Below are 12,528 nucleotides of genomic sequence, written 5' to 3' on the forward strand. Positions count from 1 at the left end.
AGATGAAAAATTATAGTCGTTAAAGAAAAAATCCACCCCTGATACACACACTGTTAAATACAATCAATCTGAGATGTTCACTGCACCCAGGAGTTTTTTGGTTGATGAAGTACTTTAAATTAGTTTTGCCACACTAGCAGCATGACTGCAGGGATGGCTATACTAGTCTGTTTGGAGGATTTTACAGTACTAATGTTAGCATAGAGGTCAAAGCACAGCTAGGGCTAATAAAGTACAGAGTTCTGTTTGAAGGAGAGCAAGAGACTTCCCAGTCGAGAAAAAGGTCTTGCAGACATAACAAGTATGCAGTCTGTTTGGCATTCTAGTCTGTTGAGGCTATTTGTATCTCTGCCTTGTGTTTGATGGATTTCTCCTCATGAGATTGTATGAAGTCAGTGATGAGTCTAGAAAGAAGCACTTGCTCTTTGATTGTGATGAGCTGATACCAAAACCTGAGGTTTTACCTTTGATGTTTTAGATCACCAAACATTTCACTGAATTTAAAGTGCCGTTTCACATTAGAAAATCACATATTTAAACCATGCTAGTGCCTTTAAGGGTGGCAGTGTTGTCGGTTCGTCCACCACTTTGGTTCGACTGAAGTACCTTATTAACTTACTGATCGATTCCCATAACATTTTTTACAGACATTCATGGTCCCAGGTGGATGAATCTTGTGGCTTGGTGATCCCCTGACTTTTCCTCTAATGCCACCATGAGGTTGAACTTTTAGGGTTGTTTTTTTTTGTGTGAAATGTCTTGAAAACGTTGGATGGATGGCCAGAAAGTTTGGAACTGACATTGATGTTCCCCAACCATGAATTGTTGTATTTTGATGATCCCTTAACTAAACCTAACCCTTCACTCAAAGCACAGCTGTGCCTAAACACTGCGTAACAGAGTCGCTAGCATGGCTATAGACTCTTAGTTCTCATAGTTCTAAAATGTAATGGCCAGTTACCAAATATATTTTGCATGCACTCCCAGTGATATCTAGCAAGATATCTAGAGTAAGTGAGAAAATATGTTTGTATCATTTAGATAAAGCCCCTCTTTAAACTCCACAATAGATGAGGTGGAGATTTACCAACCTCACATAACATTGTTCAGATTTGGCCATCAAACAACATGCTAGCCTGTAATCGCAACGTTAATCACATATAGCTGTTTTTAAACAGTGTTTGTTATTGTGGATTTAAACTTTAACCAGAAGCCCTTCAAGCCATATTTCTCGAGAATCTCTCAGGGAATTGAAGACCAAAAAGTTAAAAGGGGGATTAGGAAGAACAGATACTGAAAACAACACTGGCTGACAGAAACAAAGTGGGTCGAGAGAAAATACAGGGGGACAGATTATAATGTGACACTGTAAACCACAGACTACAGGGGAGGAAGGAACACGTCAAAATAATCGGGGGATGCCTTCAGTCCCAACACAACACAGATACCGACCCGTGGAGAAAGCAAACCACGCTCCAGTGTCCCCATGCTTATATCCACGCACAGAGTCTGGTGATGGTATCCTCATCTTTTTTTCCCCTTTTTCAGCCTTGCCTGTGGTGGAGGGGGTGGGGTTAACATTGACCCAGATTTATCATGGTAGAAGTCACTATCACTCTGATCACTTTTCTCTCACACACTGTAAACTGCAGGCTGGCTAGTGGCCTTTTCACTCACTCACAGTCACAGCTTCAGCAAACAATAAGGGCCACACAGAGAGAAGGAAAATATTAAAACAGAATGATGCCTGAATTTCACTGCCACATGTGAACATATTACTTCAAAACAAAAATAAAATAAAATGTCCTACATACTATAGTAAAGCATTACTCTGGAAAACACCCCATCTGTTGGCCTAATCACTGTGACAATAAAAAGTGTCAGCAGCATTACTACATACAGTCTAATCTGCAACAGGATTTAGGAACAGGAAAACAAACAGAGAAGCATTACAATGATCTGCTTCGTCTCAGTCAGTTAATCTTAGATATCTTCATAATTTATCTTGTTTGTGGTACATTTATTAATGATGATGATGCTTCAAACGCAATGTAAAAGGCTTATAAAGTAGATAAAGTGCTTTTGTTTTACTTTGCATTTTTCATGCGTTTGCCTGTGCTGTGATTTCTAATCTGTCCTTTTTACTCTGCTACAGTTATAAATTACTTTTCAGACTATTATTTTACATAAAGAATATTTATGATACACAAAAAACTGTGTCTGGGTGGGGTACCTTGTCTCCTTTCAGATGTGTTTGAGTTGTTAGCAGTTTCACCAAATTCAGATTTGCCTTCTAATCAAATGATCCAGTATTCTTCTCCTGTCCCATTGATTATGTCACAATTTGTTTTGTGACCCTTCAGATGGGGCCTGACCCCTAGGCTGGGAACCACTGGACTTAACCTAACTGTAGGCCTATACAAAGTAGTTAAAACCAGTTCTACCTCGACCAGCTACAACAGTTAAATGCTACATCGAGTACACATTGGTGCATCGGTATCTATCAAACAATCTAATATATAATGAATATATCAGTCACGGGGAAAATTTTACAGTAGAATGAGTATCTCTTTATTTGATACTATAGATACTGGTATAAGACAATTAAAATTTTGATAGAACAATACCAAAACTGTTGAGAATTCAAATATCCAGTCATCTCTGTGCATTTGTTCACTGGACCTGAGGGAAGTTAGTTTCCACCTACGAGAAAAAGACTGTAAAATGGTCTATGCAGTGTTGATTAGGTTAATTAAAATGCTGTTTAATTAACTGTGTTCATGTGAAATCCCTCCAGTTGGTCTTTCTAACACATTAATGGAATCTGATAAAAGGCTGTAAGCTACTTACTCTGCCAACATACAAATACATGCTGAGTGCTGTGATGTGTGTTTGCAGTGATTGTCTTTCAAATATGAGCCACCACAATCTGCTTCACTTTACAATTACAGCCAAACATTACAAAGTTTATAGACTTCATCATTTTCATTTTTGCCCTCTTGTTATGATAGCATACCAGGCCCCAAAGCAGAGGTGGCAACTATGTGGCAGCTCCGAAAAAAAAGAAGAAAAAACACACACAACAGAGAGCAAAAAGGAACTCAGTTTGATGGCCAATATTTTTGTCTTCTGAGTCCCGGGCTGTCAGACAATCTGTGATGTATAACTGTAATATTGTAGACTTATGGTCCGGCCACAACTCAGCACAATAATGAACTCCAAAACCTGTATGTTTATACTCAATAGGTAGCTCACCCCTTTGAAAGAATCACAGCTGAGTACCAAGTGCATGACTGCAGCAGTATTCTACATCAGACAGCTCATATCAGTATGTGAGATTGCATAATGTATCTACCAGGCGTAATTGACATCAGAAGTTTACAGTAAAGTCTGAATAAGTCATGAGTTCCTTTCAGAAGAACTGAGCCATAACAGCTACTGGGTATCCTATAAGAAAGTTTTGACAGAGTTGGCTACTTAGGCTGAATAACCAAAAGTGTTGCAGGATGGATCAAGAAGGGGAGAGGAAAATGTATGCGCACGATTAGGTGTGTATTAATATTTAAGGGAAAGGCTAACGTATGCTAAGCCTTGCAATCGCGTTAGCTGCCTCGGAATTCGAGCACATGAAAGTGTAAAAACAAACTCATTCAGATAAAAGGAAATGTTTTAAAAAAGAAAGAAGAGTGCCACTCAGTTCCTGTTAGCGATAACGGCATGAGCCTGCGGGGGAAATCATGAGGCCCTCCCTCGGCTCACTGCTACCCCACCAGCAGAATAAAGATAACAGCTTTACAGTCACAGGCATAAGCCAGAGAGAGGAGAGCGGTACACATGCTAATGTGTTTCCAGATGATTTAACTCTTTCCCAAGCACCTGAGCAAAACCTGCGATATCATGAATAGTTATAATTGGCTTGCTTAGCGCCCCTGGACTCGGTAATATTTCATAAAACAAAACTCAATCCGAGCTGCTGTAGTTTCATGTGTTGAGTACCATATGAAGTCATTAACTTTGTCTTAAAAAAAAGAGAACAGGAACGGAACACAGAGTGTACTGTTGAAATGATGCGGCCTCACACGAACAGGAAGATTTATAGTAAAGAATCTCACTGTGCATTACAGTAATCAGGTACTGTGTAGATTTACTGGTGCACAGTGTGTCTCCGGCTGCAGAGGCGGTGTAGTGAGTGTTTTCTGGGACAAGATGTTGAGGGGGCTGAGGTTTTTGGGAACAGATGGTTGTCTGGCTGTGCAAGATTGATGGTGGTCTTTCAGTCCCCTCTCCCCGCCCCGGCTTAATGCAGCACCTTCATCAAAAAAGGCACCTGACAGCAAAACACCCACGCAGCAGAGTGGACAACAGCAGAGCAAAAAAAACAGGCAATAATGTGAGGATGTGCAGCTCAATTATGGGCTTGTGCAATTACATGAGTTAGATAATGTCTTCCTCTGCTGCTGAACGAAATTCTTTTTCATCTCAGTAAAATGAAAAAAATTAAAAGGCTCTCGAGATAGTGGATGGCAGGAAAATTAGTCATCAGAGTTACTTGTTTCCAGAGGCTGATGAGCATGCCGTTTCTGTCAGAGGACAATCCGCAGCTCCATATTTTTGCTTGTGTTTGGCACAAAATGACAAAAGGCGGTCCACTTCTCTCTTTATATGGTTGTTCACACACATAACCAAACTGACAGATGGACACTGGGCACGAAGAGGAAAGGCACTAAGATGTTCACAATAAAAATACCTAACAGCGTTTAGGGTCAAAGTTGGTGTCACAGATCCTACAGGATATTTTACATCCACACACAGATTCAGCTGCTGGGGAGCTGCTGCTATGGCTGAAAATCAAAGAACAAGTTCCTGCGTAGAAGACCGCCGTGTCAACACGTGAAGTGTAAAAAGATGTGCGTTGATGGATTTTTGCCGTCAGCAAACTGACAAGAGTTGCTGACCAGATCTGCTGCACAGCTAAGCTAACAGGCGCTGGACGGCATTAACTGTGTCTCAGGTGTCGCTGGCCTCTTGCCACTGGTACCTTGTCTCCCTGCAGCAGCCAAAACAATTGTGTAATAGTAATAAAAAACAATAACACTCAAAACGTATGCCAAATTGCTAAATTCTAAAAAAATGTATAAACCCTAAATTTTACATACATTGGCTAAATAATGCAATTACACAATGCAATGAACAATGCAGTGAAAACCACACATGGATAAAAGCTACATTTGGTAACTTACATAAAAAAACCTTTTTGTTTTATTTGTTTACCTGTAACTATTTCATGGCAGTAGTACAGTAGACAGATAATCTGCCTCCTTTTAGCGCTCCTAAAGGCATTTGCAAATTCCCAATCAGAGCAGAGTAATCTCTAACGCATCTGTCAATCACTGCTTGTGAAGCACCTGAATGCCGATCAAACTGTCAAAGTAGACAGATTTGAAATAATTTGAAGACGGTGACACGCACAAAGTTGAGTTAATGTTACATTGACAGAACAGTTGGACTGGGACAACAGAGGAAAAAGTACAAAATGAAATTAAAGGACAAAAGGATGGGTTGTAAGAGACAATTCTGACTCACAGTAATTATGACTCTCTTTTTCGGGTTAAGTCACACATCTAATGATGTAAGATTGTTTTGGGACAAAAGAAAATGACTTGCAACCTGAAGTCCTGCTGTATGTGATGACTTGGTCGTGACTCAGATGCCCAAATGATAGTGTGTTTTACCAACAATGTCATGATAATGGTACAATAATGACACACAAGGATGAGCCTTTTGTTGATTAGTAAGCATTCTTAAAATTTGACTTTGCCTCTTTTCTAAAATACAGGTCCTAGTCTTTGCCTGGTTTTGATTCTACATGTCAACTTTACAATAATCCTAAATGACTTGAAAAGACAAATACATCTTCACTGCCAATCTGTGTTAGCGTGTTGCTAAATTAGCCTTTTCACTGTAAACGGCGTTGTTTCACGGTCTCATCAGAACTCACACCACTAGAGGCTACTGAGGGGAAGTCAAAATAATTACATCACCTAATCCCCACAGTCAGCAGACAGAAAGTGATGGAAGCAACTGCACAAACTGGCCAATCAGTAGGCAGCGTGCTGGGGAACATTGAGCTATCTCTCATTTGCCTCCTATTCAGTCAAACTGATTTAACACTTAGACAATTACCTGACTTTGATGACAGAAAGTGTCATAATCCCCACATCCAAGGCTAAGCCATTTTTATTTTTATTACATTATTTCATATGTGCCACCGATCCTAAAAAAAATAGGATCGGTGGCACTTTGGCTGCAGAGGGATATTTTTTCAGTGTGGCCCAGATTTCCTGCCTATGCCCCAATTTAGACATATTGAAAAATCAAATATTTGAATCAAGGAGCAAACCAATGCCAATCAGCCACAGACAGCACCAACAAGGGAATTTTTTTAAATAGGCTACTGTATGCTTGCACAAAGTCCTGGCACATTGTGATGTTAAAAGTTATTCAATTGAATAAGAATTCAAAAAAAAAAAAGACTTGAATCCTAAAATAGAATACCGAGAATAGAAAGTGACAAAAGCAGCTTGGAGAAAGGATTTGTGGTTGGTAGGGATTTGAGCTCTCTGTCACATATAGATAAGAGGAACAGTAATGTGCTTTGAATATATTTTAAAATCTTTAAGAAATTTAAAAAGCACACTGTCATGGTTAGTGACTGCTGTGTAATCAGCTAAAAATGGAAATCCCAGATCTGAACACCACCAAAATGTAGATGGGTGCTTGTGCCAAGGCATTTCTGTCCACCAAATGTCCTCCCAAACTGTTATTTTCTGACATGAGGGATTTTTGCACACAAACAGTCAAAAACAGGCAGACAGGCATGAAAAACATATTCAGATTAATTGGTTGAGACAACAGCCGAACAAACGGGGTCTAATATTACCCGCTGAAAGCCTTTGTGTGCTCCGATTTGATCGTTTTTAGTTTCAGAGTGTATTTTGATCTGAACCAGGGAGGGAGTTTATGTCTCGTAAGAATCCAGGAACTTGTTGGATAGCAAAGCACCAGTCCAGCGGGTCCCCAAAACATATGGACCCCGGCAGGCCTTTCCCCTCAGGAAAATAACACCAAAAATGATTTGACAATTCTATTTCAAAGAAGCCTGCAAAAAATTAACAGCAGCATCTGTTAGTTGCAGTATGGTAACAACAGTCTGTTTCTATTCCCCCTCTGAAAATGATGCAAGACCGTCTTCATATCCTCGAAGAAAACCTCAAAGAAAATATAAGCATGCTTAAAACAGAAAATAACACAGGGAAACCGGAGGCAGCACAGCCGGCCTGCAGCATCATCATTTAGAAGCACGGATGCTGCATTAAATTATCATTATTAATGGTGGGAGTGATTCTAAGGTTGAATGGAACATTTTAATTTTCAGCTCCTAAGCCACACAGAATTTATCTTTTCTTGTGCGGGTCCACAAATAATCCATCCACTGTCTACCTGTTCGTTCCTATTCAGAGTCACCAAAGACTATCCCAGCATGCACTGGGTAAAAGACAGGGCAACAGCATGGGCCACCAGTCCATCACATCTGTAAGCCGTTCAGAGTTTCTAGTCTACCTGACCTAAGTGTCTGAAGCTTGTGTGAGTAAACTAGAGCAGCTAGAGAAAAGGCTCATTCAGAATGCAAACTAGAGCTAAAACACTTAATCTGCAACTATTTTGAGAGGCAATTAATAAAAATTACAAACATTTTAATGGTTCTTAAATGTTAAGATTTGCTGCTTTTCCTTGTTTACGCCATAGTAGACTGGAGTCTTTGGGTTTGGACTTTAAGTTGGACAAAAAAAGCTATTTGAAGATGTCGTCTGGAAAATGTGACTTGGGGCATGATGATGTCAATTTTTTACTTTTTTCTGAAGTTCTAATTAATTGAGAAAATATTCAGTTAGTTGCATACCTAAAGTAAACTCACAGAGAAGACTAGGCCCTAGAACTTCTTATTGCTAGGAGACGATGCTGTTCATTAAGAAAACATGCGGTTGCTGTCACTCCACACAATTATTTTTGGTAAAATCTTTGGCACTGTGTTCAATCTTGGTAGTAATCTCGAAGTAATGTCCATAGCTGTATATATTTCAGTAATATATATTTCATAAATAGCTTTTAAATATTGTCTGGGCCATTCAATTCCTCTCCCTGAACAATCCCTTTGTTTCATTTTACATTGATTGTTGATAAAGATATGTTGAATAAATAAGTAGTTTTTTTACCTTGGCATTCATGTTGAATGTAAGATCTAAATATACACTGCATCGTTCCTGAGAGATTGGAAGTCAATTGAATTAATGTTCCATTGAAGCATCACACCATCACCGTGTTTTTGAAATTGTAAAAAGCAGTGAGTCACCTTCACAGTCTCTTTTGTTCAGGCCAGAAAACCCAAATCTGAACTAAAAGCAGCTCCAAACTGTGAGCTGGAGGGTTGGATGATTTGTTTAAACTACACTTCAAGTGAGCCTGTCATGTAACAGAGCTGTATTAACATCAGTAATATTGCTTTAATGCTAGTGGTTTTGCATGTTCTTACACTGCTTGGTCTTCCTACAAATGCACTGCAGTGATTTGTATGTGTCTTGCTTGTGAAGTTGGTGCCTCTACATGAACAAGCTGCCTTCCTCACAATAGTCATAGTCTCACCATAGCTAATGTTTGTTTGCTTCTTTTTGAAAAAAGGATATTTGATCCAAATGGAGCCTTACAAATCCCTCCCATCAGTCACTTACATACGTGTGTCTGCTCCTTCATCTCTAACACAATCTTTTACTTACACTGTCTGTCAGTTATGCTTTATTTGTGCACTAATGCCAAGGCTGACAGAGACTAGACCACACTATAAAATGCATAATGTCAATTAATGTCAATAAATCACTCACTGATGCTATTTAAAAAATAACGTGCTCACATGCGGCACATCTCTCCTGCTCTGCCTCTCATCAGCTCTTTGTAGCATCACCTCAGCACCACCGCAAGCACAAATAAACCAGCTATTAATATTTACATTCTTACTCTGCATTGTTGTTCATAGTGCTGCTCTGCAGGCCAGCAATAGAAAATGAATTAGTTCCTGTTTATACGGTCTCTAGATGGCGCACTGCCCAGTTTCTCAGTATTTTTAATCGCATGTTTGCTGCACATTCTTTGAACCTTTACCATGATGACAAATAAAGCTGATGTGGGCGACAGGGCCCGGGCCAGCAGGCCTGGACCGACATCTACTCACTCCGATCAGGTGTGGATGTGTATAATTAGGGTCCAGTTGTTTGTTCCATACTTGGCTCTTTCACATGGCTGCAGTTACCCTCCTCCATTAATAATACACGCTTATTACGGCAAACAATCACAACTGCCGACCTCCTACGAGCAGCGGCGATTAACACGAAGATGCATTGCAAGGTTTTAACATGTGGCATCAATTTGACTGCGAATTAAAATGACATCAAGACATCGAGGAGGCGCCTGTTTGTGCTGTGAGCTAAAGCTGACCAACACGTAGTGATGTGACAGCCGCTGACGGGGGTCGTTCACGGGCTGCAAGGCCGACCGGACCGACCGCCACGATAAGTAACGTTACGAAAAGAAGAAGCATCACTTACATCAACCGTGGCAGTCCCGTAGTGTTTTCATCATGTATGCGCAGCGGAATGATCCTCATGTGTGCAGAGGCTCGAGTAGCACGACCCGCTGCGTTGGTTTGATCCAGATGTGTGACACCTTCACTGCCTGCTCGTTACTTCATGTATTTAAAAAAAAAATACAAATACAAATAAAAGATTTAGCTTGAATATAAGATGCACAGCTCTGGCGGGACTTAATAGGACTAAATAGGATAAATAAATACATGTCATCAGGAGTGCTTGGCTAACTCGTGTGTCACTCTGAGCTGCGGTGCGTGTGTGAGGAGACACTGACGGGGAGGTGGGCTCTTTTGTCTCTACTGTGGATGACATCATCCCAGACCAATGGCGAAACACACGAGATGAAGGGCTCAGGGGGCGAGCACGCAGCACGTGCGGGCTGGTGGAGGAGTAGGGGGGGGGGTTGTTGAACCGACAACTTGCACCCCTCCACTCAAAAAAAAAAATGACATTACATATCTTGAAGATGTTTTAAAATGTATGAGAGAGCAATTCATTACTGTACTGATATTCATTACTGTACTGATATTCATTACTGTACTGATATTCATTACTGTACTCGAGTACAAATTTGAGGTACTGTCGGGTAACAGAAGTTCGTACTGGGCCAGTTGATGGAGCCCGAATTACTGCTCCAACTCTTTTACTTATTCTATATTAAATACCTATTGGAGTCTCGATGAAGTTTGAAGAAAACATTGGAAACAGGCAATATAGTGTATTCTTTAAGCAAAGAAATAAACCCGAGTTGGCTCCGGAGGCGAACTGATTTGCTTTGTCCTTCATGATCTTATATAATGTCACAGTTCTTGAATCTGCAGGTGCACTGAACTATCTTGTCATCCAGTTGTCTGTGCAAGCTATCTATATTTTTTAATTGGTTTGGAAAGTCCCTGACCGAAACTTGAACTTTCCTAATGCCTATTATTCTCTTGCATGTTGTCATTTCATATAGGCTGAACTTTGTATTGCCTGCAGTCATTCTCATTGGCTGTGTGAGTTTAGGCCTTGTCTTTTTTCTGCATGTCGTAATTTTGGAGAGTTGAAGTGTGTGTGTGTCTGTGTTCACCCAGCTCTACTCTTCCCTCCATCCATCTTCCGTAACCGCTTATCCAGTTAAGGGTCGCGTGGGTGCTGGAGCCGATCCCAGCTGTCCCAATGGGCGAAGGCAGGGTACACCCTGGACAGGTCGCCAGCCTATCACAGGGCAGACATATAGAGACAAACAACCATTCACACTCACATTCACACCTACGGGCAATTTCAGAGTCATCAATTAACCTAACCTGCATGTCTTTGGACTGTGGGAGGAAGCCGGAGAACCCGGAGAGAACCCACGCTGACACAGGGAGAACATGCAAACTCCACACAGAAGGTTGTCTGGCCCGGGAATTGAACCCGGGCCCCTCTTGCTGTGAGGCGACAGTGCTAACCACTACACCACCGTGCAGCCCTCTACTCTTCCCTGCACGTTGTAACTCATAGATGCTGACATGTGTGTGTGTGTGTTTTTCAACAGCTCTTATTCTTTTAATAAAGAAAACAGGTTATATCTTAAACCATTCAAATCACTCTATATTCATTTAGTTATATTCAAACATTAAGATAATCGATTGTGATAGTCTATTATGAATAAATCAAACTCCAACAGTACTTTGAGAATTTCCCTATAATTTCTAATTCTACTACACTACTTTTCTCAGGGAAGTAGCCTCTTGTACTTTTTATTCCACTGCAGCACTACAACAGCAGTTTAGCATCTTTCCGAAAGTGACAAAAGCAGTGCAGGGTCATGTGCTGTAAAATAAATAATATATATAGTATGAACTTTCTTATTTGGTCTGATGCGCAAAATAAAAATAAATAAACAAATTACCCAAAATGTGTATATTAACTTTATATTTTCTATTCACTATTAGTTAATAAACTAACAAATGAATGACATTAACCCTTATTACCCATTTTATTTTGATAATACTCATGGGTGCATTTTTGTTGACAATGTTTGCCTATTATATTTTAATTTTAATTTAAACTTGAATTTGTTTTCCATTAAAAGTATTCTGAAATAGCACACACACACGGACACCATTATCTGTATCAATGTGTTATTTCTGGAGAAGCTGTCTTAGCTTTACTATCTCATCTCCTCACAAAGAGATGAGATAGTAGAGTGGAGACTCATTTTAGCAGTTGAGACCATTTTGGCTGTCACTGGTGCCAATAAAGACAGCAAGCAGAGACATTTAGTCATGCCAGGAGTGACATATCCAGATTCAATACACTGTAAAGAATTTTTCTGTTAAATAACAGTAAGGTGCTGGCAGCAGAGACGCCAGCAACTTACTGTGATTCTACAGTACTACAGTATATTGTGAAATGACTTAACAGCCTATTACTTTAAAGTACAATACAGTATATTTCTGTATTATTTCAATCAACAGTAAAATACGCCAGCAATATACTGTAATACTACAGTAGTCATTCTGTTGTACAATTTCACAATCTATTACGGTAAAAAAAAATGAATTTCTGTGATTATTTTAATTTACAGTAACATTCTGGTTAGGGGTTGTATAACTTTAAATTCTGTTTACTGTAGACAGGCCAAATTGATAATACAATAACTCAGTTTAGCAGATTAGAATATCTAAAATATCAACATAGACATATGTATTGTTATGGAAACTATGCAACATAAGCAATAAACAACTTATAAAGGATATAATTCGATATAATAATCTAAATATAACAGGGTAGTGTCAACATAAATACTGCTACTGTAAAAAAAACACTTGGACGACACATCGAAACAAGCCAAACAGATTTT

The sequence above is a fragment of the Anoplopoma fimbria genome, chromosome 24, assembly GCF_027596085.1.
Source record: "Anoplopoma fimbria isolate UVic2021 breed Golden Eagle Sablefish chromosome 24, Afim_UVic_2022, whole genome shotgun sequence".
NCBI lineage: Eukaryota > Metazoa > Chordata > Actinopteri > Perciformes > Anoplopomatidae > Anoplopoma > Anoplopoma fimbria.